We start from the raw sequence: 27,206 nt of genomic DNA on the forward strand, positions 1-27,206 counted from the left end.
TGAATCCTCCTCAGGCGCCAGACTGGCTCTGTAAAGTTCGAGGCATGTGGGCTGCTTCGAGGCACCACTAGATGTGGACTCGTGGGTTGTGCCGCTCTTGGCTTTGTCATGTTGACGCGGAGTCTCGAGAACCTTCGGATCACCGAGTCCTTTGTTGGTGTCGACCGTCTTCGGCGCCGATTTACTCGGCTCGACCACCTTGACTTGAGTCTTCGGATCGGCAACACCCTTCTGCTTCGTCGGTGCCGACGGCTCCGAGGCCTTCGATCCGACCAAAGTAATGCGCACTTTCGGTTTCGAGGGGGGCACCAGTGCTTTAGCTTGCGTCGAGACCGTTGGTTTCACTTTCGATTTTGCAGGGTGCGGCTCAATAGTAATGTCCGTAGCCGAGCCCGAAGGCGGGGCCGTAGAACCCATTGCAAGATCTTGGGTAAGGCCTAGTGGCGATCCCTCGACCTGAGCCTTTTGAAGTGTTACGGCCCCAATGTCAGTCTGAGTTAGCTCTTCGCTCGAGCTATCTTCCATGGCCCCAAAGGCCCCGTCGTCGTCTCCTACCTCGTCGACGACTTCTTCGGCTTCGAACATTTCAGCGTCCGCGTCGTAGTTATAGTCGACCTTCGACGCGGGATTCGACAGGTTTTCACCAACTTCCCGGTCAGCTCCCTCATCATCCCCGGCATCGAATATGTCCACAGGCGCCGGTGCAGTCTGCTGGGCCTCCTGGCGCGCAGCGCGTCGATGCTTAAGCGTCTTCTTGGATCTGAAACCGGAACAAGCCATGCAACTGGCTTCATCGTGATCCGGCAACAGACACTTGTTGCACACCGAGTGGACGTCGATGTGGGGATACTTGGAATTGCACACGGGACATCTCTTGAACGGACTCCGTTCCATGATGATCAGTCGATAGGGTCTGTCGCATCGACTGGGCCTTCCGCGCCGAAACCACGCTGTTCTCTGGAATCCGGCTCGGAACCGAGCTGGAAGAATTAGGCACCGAACGCAAGACTATACCGACGAAGAAAACTAAAGACCTTTTGGCCTTAAGAAAGTTTTTTATCGATTCAGACTAGAGGGAACCAATATACATCCGAACCCAATGGCGGAAAAAAACAATCTGAGGATGGAGTCGATGCCCATGCGCACTTAGTCCAGGGGAGGAGCCACCTATCTCGTGATACTTCGAAGACTCTTCCAGGACAACAATGTGCGATCATCTGGACCCAACACTAGGCGGCGATCTATGCACAGATATGAATGTCAGCAGCCCTACATGCCAAGAACAGATGCATACTGGTAAGTAGCATATTCATTATTCCAGCTGTACCTCTGTCTGTCTGTAAAGGGTGTTGAGTGACTCCGCAGCGACACTGTCACCCAAATGTGATGTCAACAGAGTCCGTATAAACTCTCACCTCCAACTTGCTGATGTCAGTCAGTCCCTTGTTTTCTTCACTTACAATTCAGATCCGCACTGCAGTTCCTTTGGCGGTTTTTCGGCCTATTTGTCTTTTTATTTTTACAAGGAAGCGATGTTCCCTTGTTCTTCCCTTTTTCAATGTCCTCGGGTTTAAACCTTGTGAGTCCTGTGGACGACAAATGTCCACCACGGACCCTCACTCGGTCTGCATGTGGTACCTGGGTGAGCACCAGGACTCCAAAAAGTGCAACTCCTGTCGCCAACTCCAACTGAAAGTACGCAGGGAACGTCGCATGAATCTCCTTGTGGTGTGGATGTCGGTCATCAAAGTCCTCTCGTCGTCCGTGAACCCCTACACGTTCTACATGCCGTCTGCGCTAGGAGCCATTCCCGCAGGCATCATTTTCCTTCGACGGCCGGAGGTAAGTCTTGGCGGTCGAGGTAATAGCGCTGCTCGCCTTCATCCCCTACCGCTGGTCCCCACTCTTCTGTTGAAGTATCAGGGCATGGGTCCACCTTGCGCCTCCCACCTATCCTGGGGCTGGGCCGTCTTTGACCCAGATTAGGCAATATTCTCAAACTCTTCTTCTTTTTATTCTTGGATTGTCACCTCCCTCTGGAGTGCGCTCTGGTCCCACGAAAGTGCACAAGGTCATTCCTGTGATCCCACCAGTGGGTTCTCCCCTGGTTTCAGGTAGCCTCCTGTGTCTAACACCTTTGCAGCTCCGGTACACAGCCCATTGATGCTCCCACCTTTAACTCTTTATTCTGGTCTGTCTACTCCGATGTTGGTGTCGGGTTGCCGACTCCCATAGTAGTGGTGTCAATGCTGAATCTGCTCCTTCCGACGTCGAGGCATATCCTTTTTGAGGTCTTCCGACTTTAGTTATGGTGTCTGTTGGGGCTCCGATGAAGCCAACTGTCTCAGACTCCCTTCCTCTAGTTTTTTCTTCTGAAGACCATTGTTGTGGAAGTACTACAGATGGTGTGGTTTGTCCACCTCCCATTTTGGATACAGCTCCACTCTCTATGCAGTCTAACTGGTTACTTGACTTGAGTGACGCCAGTGGTTTGGAATCTTCTCCATCCTCCTGTCTCCTCCTGTTTTAGCTATGGAGGTGAGTTCCTTTTCTGGCGGACATGCTCAGTTGAGTTTCGGTTGTACTGGATTCACAACTTCCTTCTGTGGAATTGTCAACAGACCCTTTAATTGGCATTCAACAACCTGACCAGTGTAGCATTGAACCTGTACTTCCTTATAGTGACTGTCTCTTCAATATCCTTCCGGGTGCTTGGGCTAAATCTGAAACAGGGCTCCCTGTGGATCGCTCTATTTCTCACAGGCACTGCCCGGCTCCGAGGGATCCCTCCTGTCTCCTTAGACATCCCTCCACTTCAGACCGCTTTGGCCACCCAAAATATTGATATTCTCCATCTTAGTCCTCCGGAGAGAGAGGTCACAAAATGTGACGCTTGTGGTAGGCATATTTTCTCTTCTCCTAGCGCTGCCCTGCACTCTCCGAACACTTTTTCTGTCCTTGCCTTGTGGTATCGGCATCTTTTTGGCATAGTAATTAGTTGTCTCCGCACTGCATTCTTGTATATGCCCTTTTCAACTTTTATTGTGCTCCTGGTGCTGTTTATCTTCAGCAGTCTGGTGATCCTGTATGTGTTTTTACCCTTTCGGTGTTCTACCTACCTGCTTGGGTTATGGCCCCTGTTGCCCTCTGCAGGTTTTTTTAATACATATCTGCCATCACACCCATGAGGTAGCTGATGTGTCTGCTGTTTCTTTCAGGTCTGGACACCAGTCCCCTTGATTGTTTGGATCCTTATCTGGTATCCTTATGTTCGAGGCATGTGGGCTGCTGAATTCATATCTGTGCATAGATCGCCGCCTAGTGTTGGGTCCGGATGATTGCACCTTGTTGTCCTGGAAGAGTCTTCGAAGTATCACGAGATAGGTGGCTCCTCCCCTGGACTACAGTGCGCATGGGCATCCTCTCCATCTTCAGATTGTTTTTTTCCGCCATTGGGTTCGGATGTTTTTCCTACACTCCAAGTTCGGAATCGAAACAAAACTTTTTTAAAGGCCAGAAGTCCTTCGGCCTCAACGGTATTGTTTTCGCTCAGTGCCTATTGGCTCGATTAAACTTCAAATTTCTCTCCGGTCGTCGACGCGGGCCGTTAGGCCCACGTGGCGTCGAAAGGCCTATCGTCGATGGAACGAAGTCCATTTAAATTCTGCCACAATGCCATTCCAAGTACCCTCATACTGACAGACATCCAGTATGCAACAAGTGCTTGTCACCGGACCATAGAGAAGAAGATTGCCTGGCCTGTGCCCAATTCCGTTCCAAAAAGACGATCCGGAATCGACGGGCCGCTAGGCAAGAGATGCAGAGACCAGCACCGGAACCGGAAAACATTTTCGATGATGACCAAAACCTCGTCGACGTAGAAGACTCGGATCTAGAGATCGTGGCCGTCGAGGACGACTCGGAAGACTAACAGATCCCGCAGGGGCGAACTGTTAGTACACTGCCCCTGAAACCCACTCTACCGAGAACAGAGGCTCCGGTCGAGGCATCGCCAACAGCCCTTCGCCAAGATCAAGACACTGATTCGATAGCCCCGCATTCAAGCTCGGCTACGAATACCAAGAAAAAGCCTTCTGACACATCAGGCCCAAGTCACGTTCTCAAAAAACCAAAGGTTGTTGATCCGAAGGCTGTCGGACCGAAGGTCATCGTACCGAAAGTCGCAGACCCAAATGCCGCCGAGCCGAAGCTCGACGTACCACGTAAGCCTAATCAACCAAAGGCCGCCGACCCTAAAAGTTGTGTCGACTCTAACGTCGCACCTAAAAAGACGGTCGAACCGAAACCGAAAGTCGACGAGCCGAAAGCAGTCCAACCGAATAAGGTTCGCCAAAGCCTATCGACCCGAGCATGACTGCTCCGAAAAAAACAGTTGAATCGAAGAAACCAATCGATTCGACAAAGGACAAACAACCAAAAAAGGTCAAACTTCCGAAAAAACCGGTCCGACCAAAAAGTCCGGTCGATCCGAAAACAAGCCTCGATCCGAAGAAGGCTGAAAAGACACCAAACCGACAAAAATTGTCGATCCGAAAACAAAAGTCGATCCAAAAAAGACAAAACCAAAGGATTAGACTCCAAAACCAAGGACAGTGGAAGAAGAACTCTTTCACCCTGATCCTATCGAAGAGGAACAAACAAAACTGTACATAGACCCTGAGACTGGAAAAGTAACAGTTTACCGCAAGAAGAAGAGACCAGTGGACACTGAACCTTCTTCACCAATTCCTCTAAAGAAAAAGAGAGACTCTACCACTTCTCCACTTAGATCTTTCGAACCTGTCTCTCCTACTATGCCTACCACGCCTTTTGCCCCTTACTCTCCTTACTCTCCTACACACTCTGAGTATAATGTAGATTATGCAGAAGATGATCCTCAACAGGATTAGAACTATCCACAGGACCCAGACACACAAGATAACACATGAGACAATCCACAAGACCCATATGATACACATCACATCCCTGACACCTCCTAACCAGTTAAGCCATCACCCACAGATGATACTGTGGCATTTAACCTACTAGTGGATAGGGCCGCACTATACCACAATGTTGATATGCATAGTGACCCCATAGAGGAGGATTTTCTATTCGATTCATTTGCCTCTTCTGATAGAACAGTTAGAACACTCCCTATGTTAATGGGTGTACTAAAACACGCCGCTGATATATTTAAGGATACGGCTAGAGCACGTGTTCATGGCGAATTGCGAACACACAGGCTCTACTAACTCGCTATGATAGGGCAAACTACGATAGACTAGAGAGCCTACTGCAACATTTACCTGAGCCATTCAAAGAACAAGCTGATGCTCTTATTCAGGAGGGGAAGTGCATTACAAATGCTTCCATTAAATGTGCATTAGACGCAGCAGATACCGCAGCAAGATCCATTAATACTAGTGTCTTGCTAAGACGGCACGCATGGCTACGCATCTCAGGCTTTAAAAGCGAGGTGCAATCTACTATTCCTAATCAGCCAGTCAATCCAGACTTCCTCTTTGGCCCAGCAGTAGATAATATTCTTGAATAAAATAAAAAAAGACACAAACTGCAAAATCAATGGGTGCACTGCAGTTCCAACAGCATAAAAGTTCCTTTCGGTGCTCATCATACAGAGGAGCTGCACGAGGCAACAAGTCACAAGGTGCCTCGATATATAAAGCCAATACCCAGTCCACCTTCAATAAAGGTTCCAATCGAGGTGGCTACAGAGGAAATAGCAATAAGGGTAGAGGACATGGAGGCAATAACAACAGAACCTCCACTGCCACAAAACAGTGACTTCAATACACTACCTCCAGACCACATTACACCGGTCGGAGGAAGAATACAAGAGTTTTGCAGCGTGAATCTTTCTGGATTCACTATGCTGTGCATATTCCGCGGTCTTGTGGTTGGGTCCGGATTCGTAGTCTTTTCTTTTCTTTTTTTTTTTTTTTTTTTTTTTTTGTAGCCCTTGTGGGCGTCGGCATCACACCTCCTCGGGTGCATTTCCTGCGGAAGCTCCCACTCTTGGGCGCCATCTTCAGATTCTTTTTTCCGCGGTCGGGTCTGGATTGTTCCCGTTGGGCTCCAGACATTTTTGGGGAAAGTACTGAAAAGAGTGGAAGTTGGAGGAGATATTGGAAGAAGAAGACTTCACAAAACATTGACGAAGAGGAAAGAAGGTGAAAACCTCGAGAACTTTGACGATCGTCGACGCCCACGCGCTCAGGGAGGCCTGAACGCACGAGGATGGACAACACGCCGTTCAAGTTCTGCCCGAACTGCAGTCACAAGTACGCACAGAAAGACCAGCACCCGGTTTGCAACCTCTGCCTACCGGTAGAACACAGAAGCGAGGACTGCAACGCCTGCGCTGTCTTTGCCCAGAAGACCCTCCGTGTGAGGAAGAGACAGAGGGTAGCACACGCCGCCCTCGGAGGAAAATCCCTGACGCCATCGCTGTACGAGCTGGGGATGTCCTCAGAGGAGGAGGACAACACTGCCGCCGAAGACGACGGCTACACGGTCGTAGAGACCGATTACAAGAAGACACCTGATAAGGTAGGAGACTCGACGTCCCACAAGAACACGAGAGACTCTGAGTCTCGAAAGCACGAGGCCAAGAGCCCGAAGGCGCCGACGCAGCGACATCTGCCGTCCGCGACCACGAGGAGGCCCAGCGGATCCTCGGAGAAGGAGTCCCTGGCGCCGAAGGCTGTTGACCAGCAGAAAGCGTCGAAGATCGTCACCGACAGGGACCGATCGAGGGAGAAAGACCCTAAAGCCTCGGCAACGTCCAAGGACCCGAAAGCCAGTTCGACGTCCAAGCCGTCGACGCCGAAAATATCGACGCCGAACCAGGCGCCGAAGAGAGGAGCCGAACGTTCCGAAGCCGAAAACGCGGCCGAGGTGGAAAGGAAAAGACGTCGGCTGGAAGCCGAGATGGCAAGCCTCTTGCAGCGGAGAAAGGAGGTCGCCGCCGAGATGAGTGCCTTCACGATTCCACACAAGACCAAGCACGCCGTGCTAGATCTGGTCGAGGAGGAAGAGGAACATGTCGACGACCATGTGCCTAGCGACGAGATGGTCCACGACCGGGAAGCTGAATAAAATCCCTACGAGGATTACAGCTACGACGACGAAGAGGGCAGTAGAGTGGACGCCGAGTCGGTCACCTCTGACCCACGTGAGGAGGATTACCTAGACGTCGACACCGAGAGCCCGGAGGAGGCGGTCGACTCATACCCCTCGAGACCCTCGCCGCCGGACGACATCGGGGCATACAACTCGGCGATACAATCTGCCGCGACTGCATTCAAGTTAAAGCTCGACGAAGAAAAGCAGAAAGCAGACTTCCTGCTAAAGACATTGCTCCCAACGCAAACAAGAAGCCAGTTCCTCCCAATGCTCGAGAGCGTCTTGGTGCAGGGAAAGGAAGCGTTCAAAGAGCCCGCAACATGCTAGGCGGTAACTCCCAGGACAGAGAAAAAATACAAACACTCCTCTAAGGACCCGGCCTTCATTCGAGGCGATGTCTCAGCTGACTCCATTATCACGGCCACGGCTAGGAAGAGGGCGAGCGTATCTACTACCTCGGGCGCACCGCCGGATAAGGAGAGCAAGAGGATGGATCTGGTGGGGAGAAGGATCGAGCGAAATGCCGCGACCCACTGGCGCATGGCTAATTCCAACGCCCTGTTAAACAGACACATGTACCAGATCATGGAGGGGCTGGGGCACTTGGTGTAGGACCTACCCCAGGATGCCAGGCAGAAGGCCAAAAAATTGATCGAAGAAGGGAAGAACGCGGCAAATTCTTGCCTTAAGACGGCCCTGGACGGAGCAGACACCGCCAGCAGGCTAATGATGATGGGTGTCACGGAAAGGAGACACGCCTGGCTCAGGATCTCAGGGTTCAAACCCGAGGTACAACACAGTATCCTGAACACACCGTTCAACGGCGAAACGCTTTTCGGAGCAACGGTTGACGACAAACTATGCCAACTCAAAAAAGATAACGAGACTGCAAGATCCATGGGGGCATTGCAGTGCAGAGGCAACAGAAGAGGCACCCCGGCACGGAGGCCCGGCAGGAGAGGTGGAAACCAGCCAGGTACATCGCACCAGGCCTTCCAGCAGATGCACCAGGCAGACTCGCAGGCTCAGCAAGGTCACCAGAAGCAGTCCTGGCAATACCAACCGAGGGGTCAGTCCTTTCGAGGGAGAAATGGACGTGGCCAGAATAGAAGAGGGGGGCAGCAGCCCACCTCGAAGTGACTTCACACTCCCCCGGGTGCCCGGCCACAGAAAAGATCCCAGGGGGCACCACGTACGAAGGGGTCAGGACAATCTAATGACCTACGACCACATGACACCAGTGGGAGGAAGATTAAAGTTCTATCTCCAGGAATGGAGAGAAATAACATCAGACAAATGGATCCTAAACATCATTCAATTCGGATACTGCTTGGAGTTGGAGAGAAAACCAACAAACAGAAAACCAAGGGGGAAGCCACCAGCAAAAGCACAGCTGGCGAGGCTCCAGGAAGAAGAGCAAGAACTTCTACAAAAAAAGGCCATAGAAAGAGTTCCCTTCAGGGAAAGGAACGAGGGAGTATACTCAACGTACTTCCTAGTACCAAAGGTCGACGACAAAATGAGACCCATTCTAGACCTGAGGTTCCTCAACAAATTCATAAGAACACAAAAGTTCAAAATGACCTCCTTGCAGGAGGTGCTGCCGCAGTTGCAGGTCGGAGACTTCATGGTCACGATAGACCTCAAGGACGCCTACTTACACATACCGATGAACGAGAAGCACAAGCATATGCTCAGGTTCGCAATTGGAGGAGGCCACTACCAGTTCACAACGCTGGCCTTCGGACTGAAATCAGCACCGAGGGTATTCACGAAGTGCCTCGCGGCAGTCGCAGCGCACCTACGAAGACAGGGGATACACGTATACCCTTACCTCGACGACTGGCTGGTGAAAGCAAACTCGTACCAGAAGTGCAAGCTGCATGCACATACAGTGACGAGCACACTCATAAACTTGGGGTTCTCCGTCCATTGGAAGAAATCATCAATGGAGCCGGAGCAAGTGAAGATCTTCCTGGGGGCAGAGATCAACACCTTACAGGGCAAAGTGTTCCCCAGCGAGAAGAGAGCAAGGGCACTGGTCAACGAAACTCGCCTATACCGGAAGGGGCAAGCTCGGACAGTGAGGACTGCGAGCAAGATCATGGGGATGATGGCATCATGCATCCACCTAGTGCCGAATGTGCGGCTCCACATGAGACCCATGCAAGAATGGCTGCAGGAACAATGGTCACAGGCTTCGGGCAGTTGGGAGGATCTTGTGGTGGTGACGCACGCAGTGCAGAAGGAGATGGCATGGTGGACCCTGGAGAACTTAACAAGGGGACAGCCTCTTACACTCCCAACTCCGACAGTGACCATCACCACGGACGCATCCCTGAAGGGATGGGGCGCTCACATGGAGGAACTCAAGGTGAGGGGTCTTTGGACGCCAGCAGATGCGACAAAGCACATCAATTACCTAGAACTGAAGACAATCTTCCTGGCACTGAAAGCCTTCCAGACAAGACTGTACAGGCAGAGGGTGTTGCTACAGACAGACAACACCACGGCGATGTTCTACATCAACAAACAGGGTGGAACACAGTCAAAAACGCTTTCGACGCTGGCGCAGGAGATATGGAGGTGGGCCATCCCTCTCCAGATAGACCTGCTAGCCATACACCTACCAGGGAAGGAGAACATTCAGGCGGACTGGCTGAGCAGACAGACCTCGGCATCCCACGAGTGGGAGCTCAATGCTCAGGAGACAAGGAGGCTGTTCAACAGGTGGGGAACACCATCAGTGGACCTGTTTGCAACACGCCAGAATGCGAAATGCCGAAACTTCGCATCCAGACAACACGAAGAAGGGTCCCTTGGGAATGCCCTATGGATAGATTGGTCTGGGAAATTTGCATACGCTTTTCCCCCCGATACCACTGATACAGAGTACTGAGCAAGTGCAGGGCGAGCACCATGACCCTGATACTGGTCGCGCCGCAATGGGCGAGGCAGACATGGTACTCGCAGATCATGGAGATGGCGCAGTGTGCGCCCCACAGATTCAGCAGGAGAAAGGACCTGCTCTCCATGCAGAACGAAGAGGTGCTGCACCCAGAACCAGAGAGCATGAGCCTAGTAGCATGGCTCCTGAGGACATCGAATTCGCACATTTGAAACTGCCAGAGAGCACCCTCAGGGTCCTTCGGGAGGCAAGAAGGCCCAGCACAAGGAAGTGCTATGTCGCAAAGTGGAAAAGGTTCACGATGTGGTGCAGGAGGGAGAGACTTCACAATAAAATGAAGAAAGACTCCACGGTACTGAAGTACCTGACACACTTACTGGACAAAAAGCTCAGCTCGTCCTCCTTGAGAGTTCACCTGGCGGCTATAGTGGCATACACAAGGGGTGAGATGGGCAGAAGTTTCTTCACATCACAAGTTGTAAAGAGGTTCCTGGAAGGAGCAAAAAGGATTGCACCACCCAAGCGGGTGCCACCACCGGCATGGAACTTAAACGTGGTCCTGATGGAACTCATGAAGGAGCCCTTCGAGCCGCTTCACAAGGCCTCTTTGAAGATGCTAACTATGAAAACTGCTTTCCTGGTTGCAATTACGTCCTTACGCAGAGTGAGCGAGCTGCAAGCGCTAACGCTGCAGGAGCCCTACTTACAAATACACAATGACAGGGTGGTGATGAGGACCGACCCCCACTTCATGCCGAAGGTGGTGTCCAGGTTCCACATGAACCAGTCCATACAGATATCGAGTTTTTTCCAAAAACCAACCACTAGCGCAGAGCGAGCTCTGCATACCCTGGACGCCAGAAGGGCGGTCATGCATTACATCGAAAGGACAAAAGGACACAGGAAAACGAAACAGTTCTTTGTGTCGTTCGCCAACAGTTACATGGGCAAAGCAGTCACTAAAACCACTATTGCACGATGGATCGCGCAAACAATCCAACTCTGCCACAAAAGGGCAGGAGAAGAACTGGCAAAGGGGGCACGCGCCCACTCCACTAGGAAAAAGGGGGCTACAATAGCCTTCCTGGCCAATACACCCATACAAGACATATGCCTGGCGGCAACATGGGCTTCGGTGCACACATTCACGAAGCACTATTGCGTGGATGTTCAGATGAACAAGGAAGCACAAGTCGGACAAAGGGTGCTCCAGCATATATTCAGAAACCAGAGCTCATCTTCCACCCAGCCACCACGGAAATGAAAAACCGCTACGAAATCTATGCACAGCATAGTGAATCCAGAAAGATTCACGCTGCAAAACGAATAGTTTCTTACCTGTCGGTGTAGTTTTGCAGCTTGAAGATCTTTCTGGATTCACTAGCGAACCCACCCACCTCCGCCAGAAAGATGAGGCTGGAGAGAGAAGAGGTGGTCAAAAAAAAAAAAAAAAAAGGGAGATAGAAGGAGAAGAAGTAACAGAATATAAGGACAAGTGGTAAAGAAATTATCACCTGAATAGAACATTGCCATTGCTTCGGAAAAGAAGGAAACACGGAAAAAAGAATCCGAAGATGGCGCCCAAGAGTGGGAGCTTCCGCAGGAAGCATGCCGACGTCACCGGAAATGCACCCGAGGAGGTGTGACGCCGACGCCCACAAGGGCTACAAAAAAAACAAAGAAAAGACTACGAATCCGGACCCAACCACAAGACCGCGGAATATGCACAGCATAGTGAATACAGAAAGATCTTCAAGCTGCAAAACTACACCGACAGGTAAGAAACTATTTGTTCCTACCAGTCTGGAACAACATTACCACAGACAGGTGAGTAAGACAAATTATCCAGTATGGCTACTGTCTGGAACTGACTTCTACTCCACCCAACATACCACCCAGACACCGTCCAATGTCCACAGAACACATTGCCCTGTTACAACAAGAGGTGAAAAGCATGCTGGAAAAGGGGGCCATAGAGCCAGTCCCTTTCCAGCACCAAGGAACAGGAGTATACTCACTGTACTTCCTCATTCCCAAGAAGGACGGGTCCCTCAGACCAATACTGGACCTCAGACCCCTAAACCAGTATATACTTTCGGAGCACTTCCACATGATCACTCTACAGCAAGTCCTCCCGTTGCTAAAGCAAGGAGACTTCCTAGCGACCTTAGACCTCAAGGATGCATACTTCCACATACCTATACATCCTTCTCACAGAAAGTATCTCAGGTTCACAATACAAAAACAGCACTGTCAATTCAAGGTTCTCCCCTTTGGGGTGACCACAGCTCCGAGAGTGTTCACAAAATGCCTAGCGACAGCTGCACATCTAAGGAGACAACACATTCACGTGTATCCATACCTGGACGATGGGCTGATACAAGCAAAATCGTACGAACAGTGCATAAGCCATATGTCTCAAACACTTCAGCTGCTACACAGCTTAGGCTTTTCAATAAACTACCCAAAATCCCACCTACAGCCATCCCACATACAGCAATATCTGGGAGCTACCATAAATACCTTGGTGGCAAAGGCATATCCAAACTCAACAAGGATAGCCAGTATGCAAATGCTCATTCGCAAATTCCAACCACAACACTCCCTGTCAGCTCGAGTGTTCATGCAGCTCATAGGCATGATGGCCTCCTGCATTTTCATTGTCCCTCATGCCCAACTTCACATGCGTCCACTGCAGGAATGCCTTGCAAAACAGTGGAACCAAGCTCAGGGACTATTGAAGGACCTAGTGTTGGCGAACAGTCGTGCATACAACTCTCTGCAGTGGAGGAACCCACAAAACCTTTCCAAGGGACGACTGTTCCAAGAGCAGGATCCACAAATAGTGATAACAGCGGACGCATCGCTGTTAGTTTGGGGAGCCCACGTACTCCAATACACAGTGCAAGGGCTATGGACAACCCAACAGAAAAAAATGCATATCAACCATTTGGAGTTGCTAGCAATATTTCTAGCTCTAAAGGCATTCCAGAAACACCTGTACAACAAGACTGTGTTGATCCGGACGGACAACATGACAGCCATGTACTACATACAGAAATGGGGAGGAACGCACTCTCTACAACTGTCTCACTAAGCGCAGAGCATATGGAAGTGGGCAATTCTAAAAAACGTCTTTCTCCTGGCAGAACACCTCCCAGGGAAGGACAATCAGATAGCGGATCTGCTCGGCAGACACAGCCAGCAGCTACACGAATGGGAGATTCACCCTCAAGTCCTCCAACCATTCTTTCAAAAATGGGGGCACCCAGAGATAGACCTGTTTGCCACAAAAGAAAACTCAAAATGCCAGTACTTTGCCGCCAGGTTCCCACATCCATTGTCACAGGGCAATGCGATATGGATGAGCTGGTCAGGCAGATTTGCGTACGCTTTTCCCCCAGCACCACTGATTCCGCTGGTGGCACGCAAACTACGGCAACAGTCAGTCATAATGATCCTAGTTGCTCCAACATTGGCAAGGCAGCCATGGTACACAACGTTCATAGAACTCTCAGTAGTGCCTCGTCAAAGACTAAAACTCACACCCAGTCTTCTGACTCAGAGCCATGTAGAAATCAAACACCCAGATCCCAATCAATTGAACCTAGCGATCTGGCTCCTGAGGTCTTAGAGTTCGGATACCTTAACTTACCTCCAGACTGCATGAACATCATTAAGGAGGCAAGAAGGCCAACTACTAGAGCATGTTATGCAGCTAAATGGAAGAGATTTGTTATTTACTGTAACAATAACCAAATCCATCCTATAGATGCTTCTATACAAAACATCATATGCTACCTATTGCACCTTCAAAGGTGGAACCTAGCTTATTCTTCTATAAGACTACACTTAGCTGCTATAGCAGCATACCTCCAAAACAGACAACACCTTTCACTGTTTAGAGTACCAGCAATCAAAGCGTTCATGGAGGGCCTTAAAAGGGTAATTCCTCCACAAAAAAAACCACCTTCACCAGTCTGGAATGTAAACGTTGTACTCACCAGACTTATGAAGCCTCCTTTTGAACCCCTACATTCATGTGAACTACATTTTCTCACATGGAAGGTGGCTTTCCTTATTGTTATTACCTCACTTAGAAGAGTTAGCGAGCTACAAGCACTAACTATGCAAGAACCCTTTATGCAAGTGCATGCAAACAGGGTAGTACTTAGAACAAACCCTAAGTTTATGCCAAAAGTCATATCCAATTTCCATATCAACCAATCTATAGAACTGCCAGTGTTCTTCCAAAATCCACAATCAGTAGCTGTAAGAGCCCTACACACCCTAGATTTAAACAGAGCTCTGCTATATTATGTTGACAGGACAAAGGCATTCAGAAAAACAAAACAGTTGTTTGTTGCTTTCGCACCACAACATAAAGGAAATCCCATATCAAAGTCAGGAATAGCCAGATGGATAGTTAAATGCATTCAAATATGTTATCAAAAAGCTAAACGCACTTTAACAGTCCCCCCAAGAGCACACTCCACGCGCAAAATGGGGGCATCCATGGCTTTCCAGGGGAATATTCCTCTTGAGGATATCTGTAGAGCAACCACATGGTCTACCATACACACTTTCACAAAACATTATTGTGTAGACGTACATTCCAAACAGCAAGCTGCTGTAGGACAGGCTGTTCTTAAAACTCTTTTTCAAACTGCTGCAGCTGGCACAGGTGACCACCGCTAGAGGAGATACTGCTATACAGTCTATGCACAGATATGAATTCAGCAGCCCACATGCCTCGAACGGAATATGCTACTTACCAGTATGCATCTGTTCTTGGCATGTAGGACTGCTGACATTCATATCGCCCACCCTCCTCCCCGGTGTCTGTTACAGCTGTAGCAGTCTCTTTTTGCATGGACATTTCTTACTGTACTATACTCCATCTCTGCCACAATCGCAAAAAACAATCTGAAGATGGAGAGGATGCCCATGCGCACTGTAGTCCAGGGGAGGAGCCACCTATCTCGTGATACTTCGAAGACTCTTCCAGGACAACAAGGTGCAATCATCCGGACCCAACACTAGGCGGCGATCTATGCACAGATATGAATGTCAGCAGCCCTACATACCAAGAACAGATGCATACTGGTAAGTAGCATATTCCTTCACAAGCGGCTGGGTTCCCACTTTTTTTTCTGTATCTTTACTCCCTCAACTCCTGCTTTTGTGGCATCACTTTTTCTATGGAAGACGTTCCATTTAACCCCCTTCTCGGTGGGGTTATTTCATTATGTTTTCTTGGAGCATATCCTATCTTTTCTCCAGGTTAAATAAAGTGATGGTCAGGTTTCTTACCTGTTTCTCCTGCTTCCCTAAGTTGGACAATGTGTGATTGTCATAATAAACTATTTCTCTTAGTTTCCGCCAGACCTTCGTTTCACCCTGGTGGTCTATTTCATGGTTGACTTCCATATGCTGTTTATCCTTTGCTTCTCCTGCTACCTTTCCTCAGCTGGCGGCATTGGTTCTTGGACTGGTGCTCTTGCTTTCCTATAGTGGGCAATGCCTTCTACTTCTTACTCTTAAGTGGCGTTGTGTTGCTATTTTCCAATCTTGTCTTTCTGTTTTCACGTCAGTTACTGTTGAGAGTTCTTCTTTTACAACAGTAGGATATTTTACCTCGGCCCTTCTTTGGTTCCCCCTGTTCTTGGAGTATCCTCCGTTACTCCACTTCTCGTCTTCCCATTCACTGACGAAGGACATTGGTTACCTTCGGTAGAGTGGATATACTTTTCTTACCCTGTATAACTTGTGTCTCTACTGGAATTTGTTTTTTGAATGCAGATTTATCATTTTATACAATTATCTTTGGGTGTATATGGCTCTCATGTGTATACCTTTCTCTTGAGCGGATCTCTTGTAAATCTCTGTATGTCAGGTATATATATGTGTGTGTTTTGCACATATGGCGGTCTGGCTTACTATACGGTGTACGTCGCTGCATTTTACCTACACCCTTCTTGGTGACCTGGTTCAGCTTTCTTGGTTGCACTTGTCTGTTCCATTCCTTCTCTTCATTGAGCATCTATGTTACAATATTTTGGAGGATGCCTTGTATATCTCCAAGGTTCTCCTCCGCATTCATCGTTCTTTCTTTTTTACTCCATCATTGGAGGTCTATTTTTTCGGAATCTGTTTCTCGGGATAGTTTCCCAGACGATCGGTGGGTGCTCTTTATTCATTGTATGTGTTGCTGTGGCTGAGTATGCTCTGTAAGCTCCTTCCATTTGGGTTTGCGTCTGGACTCTATGGACTATTGTCCTTGGCCCCTTTTGAATTTCTGATCTTAGGTTGCATCCCTTTTAGGACTGCCTACTTTACTGGTTCTATGTTTCTCACTGTCTTACAGCTTTCTACTCCCTACGGGCTTGGAGATCAGTCCTTTGGTGAGCAGCTGCTTCACCTATCATTTTTCAATTAGTCTGGTCCCTTCTATCTTTTGATCCATCTTCTCCTATTTGGGGTTCTTTGGTAGTGTCCGATCGCAGCCCCTCCTCCAGGGATGGTATTGCTTGGGTATCGGATTCTAAGATAAGGAGTCTGTGGCTAGAAGTGTCTCTATCAGATGGACAAGTTGCTTAGCTTTGGTAATGCCTTATGTGGTAGAGACCGGATTTAGCCGCAGATTCCTTGTCAACCCACCCATCCTCCCCACTCTGCGAACTGAGTGCCCTGTGGATTCCCACATCCCCTCTTTGCTTTCTACTGCAGTTCTCTCAATCTGTACTTTTTGCTTTTTGATACAAGATTGTGTCCCCCCTTTTTGGCACGTTGTTTCCTGCGACTGTTTCTATAAAGTGGCTCCGCATTGTTGGAGCGAAATAATCTCGATAGAAACAGGGGAGGGCTTATATGGACTCTGTTGAGCAGATAAGGTGTTACTGAAGGTAAGTAATTTGTCCTTCCAGACATCTGCATCATCCTCAGGCTGAGCCACCACTTTGGGAAGAATGCTTTGCAGTTTATGCACAGCATTGTTATCAACACCTACATATGTCACGAACGGAAATTGTTATTTACCCTGTAAGCATCTGCCTGTGGCATGTAGTGCTGTAGATTCACATGCTCCCACCCTACTCCCTGGACGCATGTGGGTGTTGCAGAAACTCGTTCTTCCTTTTCTACCTTTATTGATACTTTCTTCTTTGCATGGTCATCAATTTGGTCCAGATCATACTAGAAGGACCAGATGCTGCATTGTATTAAAATCATATCAGAGCTGGACACCACAGATTGTTTGGGTAGTGCAGTTAGTAACAGTGTGGTGCTTTGCTGCCATGCCTCAATGTGATCCACAGGCTTTCCTAGTGACATCCAAGCATCATCGGTGGACATGCCATTTGATGGCACCTGCCTCTTCGGGGCAAGCCGATTTGACCCTGTAGTTCTTCAAGGAAAGTTACAGTGCATTCCCTTGTTGTTTCAGCGACCATGCAGCAGTATGTTCCACAGTACTCCCCATTTCGAGGCTTCAGAAGGGGCATCCAGCAGAGACCACACAAAGGCTGGCCTCAGCAACAGCAGACCTCCCAATCCGTTTGAGGTGAAGAGTGGGTGATGTGACTGAAACATCCAAGACCTGAGCGGCAATGCACTACAGTCTCCTACCCTTCCCAAACCCCTTTAGTTTTTCATTTGCGGCACACTGTCGGTGTTGGAGCTGGATAGATTTTTACCTCCACAGGTGGCAAAGCATTGCATTAGACAAATGGGTGCTTCAAATTGTCCAGGATGGATACGCCCCAGGTTTCCTGTCAAAACGCTCCTCATATACCTCCTACACCACAGCGACTTCCAGAGAAACACTCATCTATCCTGCAAGGGGAAGTTCAAACTCTTTTTCACAAGGGAGCCATCCAGAGAATGCTGGCATCAGAAATATTCACTGGATTCTACTCCCATTATCTCCATCTGCTGCCAAAGAAGGATGGAGTACTATGTCCAATTTTACACCTTTACTCTCTGACCTTCAGAAAGCAAATGTTCAGGATGCTCACCCTGGCCCTAGTTCTGTCTCCCCTGGATCCAGGCAACTAGATGGTGGCATTGGATTTGCAGGACACCTATTTGCACGTCCCTGTCCTGCATTCCCTCAGATGTAATCTGCAGTTCCAAGTGGGCCACATGCATTTTCAGTTCTCTGCTCCCTTCTGGCCTCAACAGTGCCCCTGAGGTGTTCATGAAATTGACTATGGTGGTCGCTGCACATCTTCGAATGTTGGGAATTCCAGTCTTCCAATACCTCGATGACTGGCTGTTTGACAGCAAGCTCATCTCTGTCAGTTGTGGATTACCTCCAGGGGCAAACATCCTGACATCTTTTGGGGTTTTCGATCAAAGTGCCGACTTGCTCGCAGAGCCTCCTCTCATCAAAGCCATTCTGCTTGTGATGCAATTTCGGGTCTTCACCATACCCCAACTAATCCAGGACATTCAGGCAGGGATCCTGATGTTTCAAACTTTGGCATAGGACTCCGTGAGAGTGGCTCCGAGGCTTCTTGGCCTCCTGCATTCTGCTAGTGGACCACGCCAGTTGGCACAAGCAGGCTCTGCAGTGGGATCCTTATGGGCCTAGCACCAAGGAAACCTGTTGGATTTCATTCTGGTGTCGGAGGTGACCGCAAAAGATCTGCAGTGGTGTTTACTAGACTGCAGTTGCACCAGTGGCCGACCCCTCACCCTATCCCACCAAGAGCTGATGTTTGTAACTGATTCATTGTTGCTGTCTTGGGGAGGTCACCTGGCAGAGGTGCAGATCGGAGAACTCTGGTCTCCAGGGAGTCCCACCTCCACCTCAATTTCCTGGAGTTGCAGTAGACTTGCTTGGCACTAATAACCTTCCTCCCATCCAAGGGGGAACAGGTGCAGGTGCTCATGGACAACATTCGCTCCATGTTATACAGCAACAAGCAGAGCAGGATAGGTTTGGGGGTCCAGGGTCAGGAGGACTTAAGCCTCGAACTGCATGAGTCATCAGGACATTTCCCTGATCAAACACTACCTAGCAGGGTGTTTAAATCCTAGGGTGGACGAACTCTGTCAGCTTGTGTAGGGATCACAAATGGAGATTGCATTCACAGGTGGTGCAGAGCATCTTCCAGCAATGGGGCGAACTCTGGCTCGATCTTTTTGCCACTTCTGAGAACTTGCTGTGTCCAAGGATTTGTAGGTTGGAGTTCCCAAGGTGGTACTCCCTAGGAGATGCCTTCCGACTGGATTGAGCTTAGGACTCCTGTATGCTTTACCACCTTTACCTGTCCTGCACAGTCCTCTGAAGAAGATCAGAATTGACCTAGCCTTAGTCACCTTAGGGGACTTCAGACTGGGCAGGAAGGGTGTGGTACTCCGAACTTCTGTCCATGAGCATCTATCCTCAGATCTGTCCTCTGCTTCGAGATGATCTTCTGTTGCAGCAACAGGGCAGTGTCTTGCATCCCCAGCCTTTAAAACCTATGACTCAATGCATATGATTGAGCTGTGACTGTTGAGTGTTTTTGATCTCCAACCCGAGGCAGTAGATATGATTTTGGCAGCAAGACATCTGTGCAGCAATCTATCTATGCTGGATGATGGGAAAACGTTGTCGTTTGGTGCACTTGTCAGCACTTCAGTCCTTTACAAGCACAGTTATCTGATGCGTTGTTGTTTTTGCTTTCTCTAGCACTGCACAGACTTTGTCACTACTGTTAAAGGTAATTTGTCGGCCCTTTCAGCCTTTCTACGGTTACCTGCTGAACCCCTGTTATTCTAATCATCTGTTGTGATGCTTTTTTTGAAGGAGCTGTTTTCACCCGATACCCTTTGTGATTTGCTAGTGGCACCGTAATTTGATCAGAACATTCTTGGATGTGCTCCTCATTTGAGCTGATGCATAACTGCTGTATGTCTTTTAACATTGAATACAATTTTCCTCACAGGGGTAATGTCAGCTCGTCGCTTGAGTGAGTTGCAAGCCCTGTCTGTCAACCATAAGCCACCTTCTTCCCAGACAATTTGGTGCTCTGGATCAGGGCAGCATTCCTAGCCAACATCATGGCACTGTTTTGCATCTGACCGTCTATCATGCTCCCGGCGTTCTTTGCTCCAACTAATCCTACTAAGGAGTAAGAGGGTCTACATCACTTGGATCTCGAAAGGGCCTTAAGTTTCTATGTTGATCACACAAAAGAACACCACTTGGATAATCAGCTCATAGAGGAGATACACACGGCACCAAAGAGGGGTAAAGCAGTGCAAAAAAGAATTATCTCCAGGTAGATATTTTTCTACATAAAGATGTGCAAAGCACTGGCTTAGGAGCCCTTTTCAGTATTGTTTAGATCACGTTTTACTATCCATCGCGTGTCGAAATTCATAAACTTTCCTTAGTCTCGTCGGAATACTCCGATCGCCGTCTTTGGGCCTAGCCCATTCAACGTACCTTTGACAAGAACTTCATAGAGTAATCCGCTGATGGAATGGAATCCATTTCAATTCTGCCCTCGGTGCCACTCTTAAGTACTCGTGCATCGACCGTCACAAAGTTTGTAATCTGTGTCTCTGCCCAGAGCACAGAGAAGCAGATTGTGAGGCCTGTTAGTAGTTTTGATCCAAGAAGGGCTCGCGGGACCGTCTGGCTTGAAGAAAAGAGATGCAGAGCATTGAAGTCACTCCCAACAAGATTTCGAACAGGAAGATGTGGAAGCAGCGGAAAAGGAAGAAACTTTTTCTCTCCAAGTCTCTGATTCAGAAATCAAAACAGAATTGGAGTCCCATGACATCCCAGCTGGTCCAAGTGCTGAGAGAACCCAAACCCCTTTGCCCACACAAAAACCTGCTTCCTTCAAACAAAAGCCTTTCGCGCCACCACTGCCATCTGGCCCTGATAGCCAGGATACTTTAAATCCAAATTAGAACCCACACAGCCCATAAGTACTGCGTGACCAGGCCATTTGTTTAGCAAAACATTTATTTTAAGTTTGTAATCAAGTTTCAAAATTCATAAGAACATGTCATCAGAAAGAAAAACACTGTCAAAAACAGTCAAGTCAAAGGCAAAAACAAACAATTGTGTGCACAATAAATCCAAAATATGCAAACATAAAGACTGAATATTCGAACAATTACATGACACCAAAGTGCAACTTAAAATACATTACATACATTTCAAATAAATTGGGATCAAAAAACATTCAACATGTAAGGAAAAGACCAGTCCTTTAACTAGAATACCAGTGGACAGGCGGAATTAGAGGTGGAAAACAACTTCCTGCCTGTCTCACAAGACCTGTGACTAGATGTTCAGTCTGGTTGCACGCAAGGGCCCACAAGAGTGGAGTAATTTGATCCCTAGCTGCACCCTTCTTTCTTGTCACAGGCTGGGGGTCAACGCGTTTCGAACCAAGATAAGTAAAGGTTCTACTCAGGACGGGGACTGGGTACAATCTTCACTGCACCACGAGCAAAAGGGATTGCAGGAGTGGAGGTAGACTGTAAAGCGGGACAATTAATCTGAATCAAGTTGTGAAGATGTCAAATAGCGATGCGCCCGCGAAGCGGTGCGCTGTTGGGAGGTAGCAAGGTTCACATTCCTTGTGTCAACTGCAGGCCGTATAACAATGGAACCGGCTGTGTAGAGACTGAATCGAAGGGTCTTAGTCAAGTGAAGTTTCGTTTTCGGCGGGAATAGTTCTACCGCACGAAGCCGTTGTGCACAAGGGATTCAATCCGGGCAGCGGCCAGAGACGTTCAGGGCGTCCTAGGACGCCCTGAACGCCTCTGGCCACTGCCCGGATTGAATCCCTTGTGCACAACGGCTCCGTGCGGTAGAACTATTCCTATTCTGTGTGGGTTCTAATTTGGATTTAAAGTATCCTGGCTAGCCACTTTGTTCTGTTTCACAATTGTTGAGGTCCAGGCTGGTCAGTTGTTCGGACCCAAAACCTTTTTGTATACACATCTGTCCATGATAGGCACCGAGATTACACTTCCGACGCCCCACCCTCCGGCTCCGCAACTAAAGCCTTCTGGCTCCAATTGGAACCAAGACTCCACCTCCGCACTGAAAACGTTTGTTCCGAGTGACAAAAAAGAGAAGCCTGGTTCAGTTCCAAAAATTCTGGAACCAAAACTTATCTCCTCATCCATTGCTTCCAGAACCAATTCTGGAAACAATGCACGAGACTGGATCCAAAACAGAAAAAAACCTGCATATTCATCCAGAGACTGAGCGCATCATAACAAAGCCTGCGCTACAACCTTCCTCCAAAAGGAAAACCCCTTTCCTAGAGGACACTAGATATAAAATTCCTTTAAAAAAGGACATTGCTGCCAGTCCCTTCCACCCTATTTCTCATTCCCCACAACTACCATCTTCACCTGTACCATTAATAACTTGTACTCCAGGAAACCCTTTAAACATTACACCTCCGAGTTCTCCTCACACAGACCCTGATGTATATGGGGAGGGGTGACACTTATAAAACACCACCAGACCCTGATAAGACTACAATTTAGACCCTCAAGGAGGCTGATCATGATCTCTATCCTGCAATACCTTCAACCTCCTGATGACAACACCTCATATCAGGAGTTAATAGCCAGAGCAGCTACATACCATGGGGTCACCTAACATAGAGACGCCTTGGAGGAGGACTTTCTAGTTGAATCTTTAGGGGCTGCACATAAAACATCAGTCTTTACCAATGTAAAAAGGCATGGTGCGTCATGCAGAGGATATTTTTAAGGACCCTGCACAAGCATACATTATAACACCTAGGATTGACAAACCATATAAACCCCCACCATCTGACCCAGTTTTCATTCGAGTTCAACTTACACCAGATTCGTTAATAAACCATTTTAAATGCTCCTTTTGATAAATTGCATCTTTTCGGACAAGTGGATGAAACACTAGGCAAGATGAAAAAGGATATTGAAGTGGCTAAATCATTGGGGGCACTTCATACATCCTCTAATAGAGGTTCCTTTTGTCGCTCTTTCTACAGAGAAGGTTCAAAAACTACATCCACAGATGCCTCTGCATCTTCATACAAGTCCCATACTCAATCCTCCCCCTCTAGAGGATTTTACAGAGGTGGATATAGAGTCAAGAACTCTAAAGGTAAAGGCACACCAACCCGTACCTCCCCATCTCCCAACAAGCAGTGACTCCATAAAAACTCCCCCCTTACACCTGTCCAGGAACGTCTTCAACAGTTTCTTCTCACTTGGCAATCAATAACATTAGACAAATGGGTTGTTGACATTATCCAACATGGGTATTGCCTGGAGTTCACCAGCAATCCTCCCAATATCCCACCTCGCAATCACAGGCTCTCGCTGGAGCACCAACAATTGCTCAAACAAGAAGTACAAGCTCTGTTAACAAAGGGAGCTTGAGAACCAGTTACAAAGTTACACCAAGGGTCAGGGGTTTATTCATTTTACTTCCTAATACCCAAAAATGACGCTTCTCTCCGGCCAATTTTGGATATCAGGCCTTTAAAGCTTTACATACTATCAGAACACTTCCATATGGTCACACTTCAAGTCCTTCCACTTCTTCAGCAAGGCGACTTTGTCAACACTAGACTTAAAGGCCGCATATTTTCACATCCCTATTAACCCTGTGCATCCCAAATATCTCAGATTTGTGATAGCAGGAAAGCCTTATCAATTCACACTTTGAAGCTATCACGCATCTCTCAGACCATTTGACGTTAGGCAATTCATCACAAAATACAACTGCTAGCAGGGCACCTTCCAGGGACAGACAACGATGTTGCTGACCTCCTCAGAAGGATGCGGCAACCAGTCCACGAGTTGGAACTCCACCTTCCAGTCCTCCTCACACACTTCCAAAGGTGGGGGTTCCCAAATATGATGTCTTTGTGACAGTAGAGAACAGAAAATGCCCAAACTTCGCCACCAGGTTCCCTCACCCTCCATCCAAAGGCAAAGCCCTATCAATGAATTGGTCAGGACTATTTGCCTACGCTTTTCCACCTCTCCTTCTTCCATTTCTTATTCGGAAGCTCAGGCAGATGTCTCTCACCCTTATTCTAGTGGCTCCCTCATGGGCTCATCAACCATGGTTCACCACACTACCAGACCTTTCAGTAGTTCCACACGAGAAACTTCGACTCACCTCAAACCTTCTCACTCAGAACCATGGCAAAATCAGACATCCAAACCCCTAGGATCTCAACCAAGCAATCCGGCTCCTGAGGTCATAGAATTTGGATATCTAAATATGCCACCAGATTGCATGACCATTCTTAAGGAATCAAGAAAACATACAACTAGAGCTTGCTACACAGCTAAATGGAAAAGGTTTGTTATATATTGTAATACCTAAACAATTGACCCATTATACGCATCTATACAACAGATTATTTGTTATCTCTTTCATCTACAAAGTTTGTGCCTTGCCTACACCTCTATACGTCTCCACCTGGCGGCTGTGTCTGCATATCTTCAAAACAGACAATACTTGTCCTTATTCAAAGCAGGGCCGGACTGGCTACCGGGCGTTATGGAATGCTGCTGACCTGAGGGCAGATTTTGTTGATGGGGACCTGGTGTACTGAACAAAATTAGTTTTGCTTTAATTATTTCGAAGTACATGCAGGTCTCTATGAACAAAATCAGCCCCCACTGCAGTGAACTCTGCCCCCAGCTCGGCAGAATTCCAAAACGCCCGGTAGTCAGTCCGGCCCTGATTCAAAGTACCAGTAATTATAGCTTTCATGGAACGCGTTAAGAGTGATACCACCAAAAGTTCCACCTACACCTGCGTGGAACCTTAATGTTGTCTTAACAAGACTTATGGGTTTACCTTTTGATCCTTTACATAACTGTTCCTTTCAGTTGCTCTCTTGGAAGATTGACTTTTTGAATGCTATCACCTCATTCTTCCAACTTCATAAAGATTGAGTGGTTCTTTGTACCAATCAAAAATTCCTTCCAAAAGTAGTTTCAACTTTTCATATTAACCAATCAGTTAAGCAACCTATTTTTTCCCTCAACCAGAATCTGTAGAAAAAAGAGCTCTACATACATTAGATGTAAAAAGAGCATTAATGTATTATGTTGATAGAACATAGGATTTTCGCAAAACAAAACACCTTTTTGTTGCATTTGCTAACCCACATAAATGGAAACCGATCTCAAAATCTGGCATTTCTACTTGGATTCTTAAATGTATCCAGACATGCTATTTTAAAGCTAAACGAACTCCTAAAGCAGGAGCATCAATGGCCCTTTTAGGTAACATTCCTGTATCTGACATCTGTAAAGCAGCTACATGGTCTACACCACACACTTGCCAAACATTATTGTGTGGATGTGTTAGCGCACCAACAAGCTAATATAGGGCAGGCAGTGCTAAAAACACTTTCAGACAACCAACTCCCACTGGTTAGCCACGCTTTGGGAGGGTACTGCTATACAATCTATGCAAAGCATGTGTATCTACAGCACAGATGCCTCAGAAGGATCATGTAGATTCACATGTGCCCTCCCTCCTCCCCGGCCACCTATGGTTGTTGCAGTTCCTATATACATTACACATGCATGGACATCTCTGTACTTACAAATACTTACTCCATTCTCGCCCTCATTCGGAAAAACAATCTAACAATGGGGTCAATGCCCATGCGCAGTATAACCAAAAGGAGGAGTCACCTTACCTCGAGACTCGAAAAGACTTCTTCGTAGAAAAAAAAAATTCCAAACATCCGGACCAAACACTAGTTGGCAGGAGTATGCAAAGAATGTGAATCTGCAGCTCTACATGCAAGAACAGATGCTTACAGGGTAATTAACATAATCCTTCTGGTGGATACTCTATCTAACCTTAGTCTCCCCACTGCCCTCCCACCTCCCCGTTCTGTAGAATGGTCTCTTTTTTTTTGCCCTATCTAAAAATGCCCCAAACTAGATATGTGTACTCTGCATCCTCTGATTATTTGTCCCTCACTAAGGTTCTTATATGCGGCTCCATCGTCCCTTTCCGGGTGGATCAAAGTTAGTGCAGACCCGCACTGTGCCACCCATCAGTGCGTGGGAGCAATGCTGTTTAACCCCTTCACTGCGTCGGCTATTCCGCTGCAGTGCTAAGGGGGCAGGGCGGAAGAGCGGCGGGCGCATACTGGTGACGGAACTGCTCCGTCACCAGCGTCGGTTGCGCTGTGCTTATGACGGAGCGATTCCGTCATGGCCCCGCCCTCTCAATAGAACGTTCAGCGCAGGTGCGGAATTCGCGCGGCGCAGGAGCGTCGGGCGGGCCATGACGGAACCGCTCCGTCATCAGCACAGCGCCACCGCAGCTGATGACGGAGCGGTTCCGTCATCAGCAGGGGAGGGGTTAAGTCTTCTGGATCCAGTCCTACTCTTGGGGATTTTCTAAAGGTGAGGAATCTGCAGGTAGATAAAGTATCCACCAGAAAAAGCATTACCAACTGTAAGTAACCTGTACTTTACTGTCGGGATGCAGGTGAGGAACATGTCGCAGTTTGGTTGTGCTGTTCTACAGAGATTTTGGGTGCTTGATTCTCAAGAGTGCATGACTTTTGCCCTGTTTTCTTATGCAATGCTTCTTTGGGAACAATTCAAAATTGGGAATCTTCAGGAAGGAGTACCTTTTAGTAGAACAAAGTACGTAACTTAGGTGATATTGTTTCTGATGGAAACTCATCTTCCAGCTCATTTATTTTCTTAGCATTCTTGTCTCCGTCTGACAGTATATTTTTCAAACAGATGTATATTTATGTTGCGATTCCTTTTTTTTTTTTTTTTTTAAACGGAACTTTGAATCCACCTTCTTTGCATTCCGACCAATGTCAATTGCAGAAAATAAGGTAGACTACATTCCCAGGCATCTGTGTAGTGCCTTCATGAGTCCATTTTCTTACTTCTGTGTGGCGCTCAATGGAATAGCACTTGATGCCACAACTGCAACACATGGCTGTGATGAAGAATTGACAAAATAATCTTCTTGATAACACCTTAGGACTGGGAATACTTCAATGCGAGAAATCTGTCAAAACATTATCAAAGGTAAATAGCTTGTGCTAACAGTCACAGAGACCTAATTCAGTTGGTTGATGTAGGATTTTGAGCCAAGTCCTCACAAACTCACTATATCAAT

The 27,206-nt window shown here is 47.9% G+C and overlaps 1 protein-coding gene across 5 annotated transcripts in view; it reads left to right on the forward strand.

The window, feature by feature from the left end:
- AKT2 (AKT serine/threonine kinase 2) overlaps positions 1-27,206 on the forward strand; it is a 644,724-nt gene that overhangs the window by 610,362 nt on the left and 7,156 nt on the right. The window lies entirely within an intron of this gene.

The sequence above is a fragment of the Lissotriton vulgaris genome, chromosome 9 (genome assembly GCF_964263255.1).
Source record: "Lissotriton vulgaris chromosome 9, aLisVul1.2, whole genome shotgun sequence".
Taxonomy (NCBI): Eukaryota; Metazoa; Chordata; class Amphibia; order Caudata; family Salamandridae; genus Lissotriton; species Lissotriton vulgaris.